This window comes from Arachis duranensis, chromosome 1 (assembly GCF_000817695.3).
Source record: "Arachis duranensis cultivar V14167 chromosome 1, aradu.V14167.gnm2.J7QH, whole genome shotgun sequence".
In the NCBI taxonomy this organism is placed as follows: domain Eukaryota; kingdom Viridiplantae; phylum Streptophyta; class Magnoliopsida; order Fabales; family Fabaceae; genus Arachis; species Arachis duranensis.
The window spans coordinates 86,826,423-86,830,204 of record NC_029772.3 but is presented as its reverse complement, the minus strand read 5'-3'; the positions used below and the strand labels follow the sequence as shown (position 1 = coordinate 86,830,204).

At 41.6% G+C, this 3,782-nt stretch overlaps 1 non-coding gene across 1 annotated transcript; it reads right to left on the bottom strand.

Annotated features, from left to right (window-relative positions):
* Positions 1-467: 467 nt before the first annotated feature.
* On the bottom strand, positions 468-571 carry LOC127742519 (small nucleolar RNA R71). The gene has a single exon (XR_008003832.1). It is a non-coding gene; the product is annotated as a small nucleolar RNA R71 (small nucleolar RNA).
* Positions 572-3,782: the final 3,211 nt, after the last annotated feature.

The window sequence follows — 3,782 nt, the reverse complement described above, 5'->3', positions numbered from 1 at the left end:
GCTTGCTTCAAACCAATAATCTCCATGGGATCGACCCTTACTCACGTAAGGTATTACTTGGACGACCCAGTGCACTTGCTGGTTAGTTGTACGGATTGCAAATTCGTGCACCACTCTTACATCAACCCAAAGCCAGGAAATTGTGGAAGTAGCATCCAAAAGCCAACCCTACATGCCAATTACTTTAAACTAAAGCCCCAGCTCATCACCCTCGTTCAGAACAATTGTGCATTCAGAGTAAGCGCCCACGAATACCCCAATCAATATCTAACCACCTTCCTAAGGATATGTGATAATGTGAAGTTTAATGGTGTTCATCTAACACCTCTAGACTGCTTTTGTTCCCCTTTTCACTTAGGGATAAAGCATATAAATGGCTGGAATCTTTCTCGAAGGAGAGTTTAACAACGCGGGAGGAAGTGGTGAACAAATTCTTGGCGAGATTCTACCCTCCTCAAAGAATCAACAGGTTGAGAGCTGATGTACAAACCTTTAGGCAACAAGATGGTGAAACTCTCTATGAGGCATGGGAGAGGTTTAAGGACTTAACAAGAAGGTGCCCACCAGACATGTTTAATGAATGGATGCAGCTACACATTTTCTATGAGGGTCTTTCTTATGAATCAAAGAAGGCAGTAGACCACTCATCCGGGGGATCTCTAAACAAGAAAAAGACCATTGAAGAAGCCATAGATGTCATCGAGACTGTAGCTAAGAATGACTACTTCTATGCTTCTAAAAGGAGCAACACTCGAGGAGTGATAGAGCTAAACCATATGGATGCACTGCTGGCTCAAAACAAGATGATCACCAAGCAGTTAGCTGACCTTACCAAGAAGATGGAAGGAAACCAAGTTGCAGCAGTCACCACTTCATCATCAGCTCAAGAAGGAGTAAATACAGAGGAAGAGAGTGACTGGGAATAAGCCAACTATATTGGGAACTCACCTAGGCAAGCCCATGATCCATACTCCAAAATTTATAAACCTGGTTGGAAAAACCACCCAAACTTTGGGTGGGAAAATCAACAAGATCAAGGCCAAGATCAGAGACGTCACAACCCCAACAACAATGCAACTCACCAACATTCCACACAGAGATCATATCAACACCCACCCAACAGTACCTCTCAACATCTATATCAAAACCAAAATGGCACATCTCACCCATCTTACGTCAATTCACCATCATCATCCAAAGATAGACTCTCCAGAATTAAGACTCTAGAGTGTTCAAAGATGAAGTGCGAGCTAATATCAAAAACCAGGGAGACACCATCAAGAGGCTGGAGTCTCAAGTGGGATATCTCTCTCAGCAGATTCTCAAGCCTACTGATAGCTTCCCAAGTGACACAGAGAAAAACCCGAGAGATGGAAAGAATGCAAGATGATCACTATCAGTGATGAAGGGAGTGTGGAGGAACGGAACAAACCATTAGAACACTCTCAAGATATTCCAGTAGAGAAGCAAGAAGAGAGTGACCAAGAAACCAACCCCACACAAAGGAAGGAGCTAAGGGAGAAGAAGATTCTGAACCCATATGCACCTTTTCCCCAAAGACTCAATAGGGGTGTAGAAAGGAGAGTGTACTCAAGGTTCCTCGACATGTTTGCATCTCTCCATGTAAACATACCATTTATCAAGGCTCTCCAACAAATGCCCTCATACATTAAGTGTATGAAAGAGCTGCTGACCAAGAAAAATTCACTAAAGAGAGGGCAAACAATAGTGATGAATAAGGAGTGCAGTGCTCTCGTTCAAACAGAGTTTCCTACAAAGAGGAAGGACCCAGGGAGTTTTCACATCCCTTGTGCCATAGGAGAAATAAGGATTGATAAGGGACTCTGTGACCTGGGAGAAAGCATCAACTTAATGCCTTTATCCCTCATGAAGAAGCTTCAAATCAATGAGCTTACGCCCACGGATGTAATCATCAATTTGGCTGACAAAACTCAAAAACAAGCAATAGGAGTGGTTGAAAACGTGTTGGTAAAGGTTGGGAACTACTTCCTTCCCACAGACTTTGTTATCTTGGAGATGGAAGAGAGTCACCTCCATCCAATCATATTGGGAAGACCATTCCTAGCCATAGCCAGAGCACTTATAGATGTGGAGCGAAGAGAGCTAATACTGAGGATACATGATGAACAACTTACCTTCAATGTCTTCAAAATCTTACAAGAAGCAGATCAAGAAAACAACGAATCAAGGGAGGATCACAATAAGGCATTGGTGGAAGAAACAAGCACAGAAGCACAAATAATACACCTGAGAATCCCTTTGGTTGACAAATAATAGTTAGAAGACACAACAGCTAAGGAAACCCAAGAGGAGCTAAACCCACCGGAGTCATATGAGACCAGCAACAAAATTTCCCTGGAAAAAGAGGCCACAAGGAGCAGGGTAGCATTAAAAGAAACAAGGAAGAAGGCACCAAGGGGATGGAGAAACAAGAAGATCCCTGCAGAGGATTTCTCTCTAGGGGATGAAGTAATCTCTACTCATTTCCCATCTATCCCACCTCATCTCCCCACCATTCCATCTTAGCTACCTCAAGTATACACCATCAGCAGAATTCTCTCCTTGGAACATGTGGAGATTATTAATAAAGCCAATGGAGATAGATTTACTGCGAGAGGGAAGATTTGAGGCATTACCAACCACCCTGACAAAGGCCAAACGTCAAGCTAATGACGCTAAAGAAGTGCTTCATGGGAGGCAACCCATGTTTTATATCCTTTCCTTTAGACCCTTAATAATAGTTAATAAAGAAAGGTTCATGAATTCCAAATCATCCTTGACAAACACTTAGATGAACCCTTGTATGCAACATATAGTGAACAACAAGTTTGGTGTTCAAGACACACTAAGAGGGCATGAACACAATTCATATCATGTCAATCTTAGAGCCTTAATCCACTCTTTCTAAACTACATGCTCACAAACTAAGTTTGGTGTCACCAATGTTGCATACGTGAACACTCAATCAGTCGGTTGGATTGCATTCATGAATAGCATTTAGTTATTTAAAAAAAGAAAAAAAATTAAAAAGTAGTTATTCCACTCTCTAACTTTTGCCGCCACCATTCAAACTCATTTTTTTCCTTTTTATCTTGTAGGAGAAATGAAGGGAAGATTGGATGAAATTGATGGGACAAATGAAGAAGGGGGTTCGGCCACTTCACAAGGGGGACTATACACACGTCTTCAAAGGGAGTACCTTGGGAAGTGTTGCCATGCAACATTGGAAGAAGGATATCCTTGGAGACCGAACTAAGAACCTCATAAAAGTGGTAATCCTTGTACTCATTTCATGCCAAACCCCAACCGTCCATCCTTAACCCATAAAGATTGATCCACACCTTCCACTTAGTCATTAACTTTCCACAAAAGTGGCTGATGAGCGGATAATTTATACATTTTTTGGCATTGTTTTTAGGTAGTTTTTAGTATGATCTAGTTACTTTTAGGGATGTTTTCATTAGTTTTTATGCTAAATTCACATTTCTGGACTTTACTATGAGTTTGTGTGTTTTTCTGTGATTTCAGGTATTTTCTGGCTAAAATTGAGGGACCTGAGCAAAACTCTGATAAGAGGCTGACAAAGGACTGCTGATGCTGTTGGAATTTGACCTCTCTGCACTCGAAATGGATTTTCTGGAGCTACAGAACTTTAAATGGCGCGCTATCAATGGCGTTGGAAAGTAGACATCCAGAGCTTTCCAGCAATATATAGTTCATACTTTATTCGAGATTTGACAACGTAAACTGGCGCTCAACAC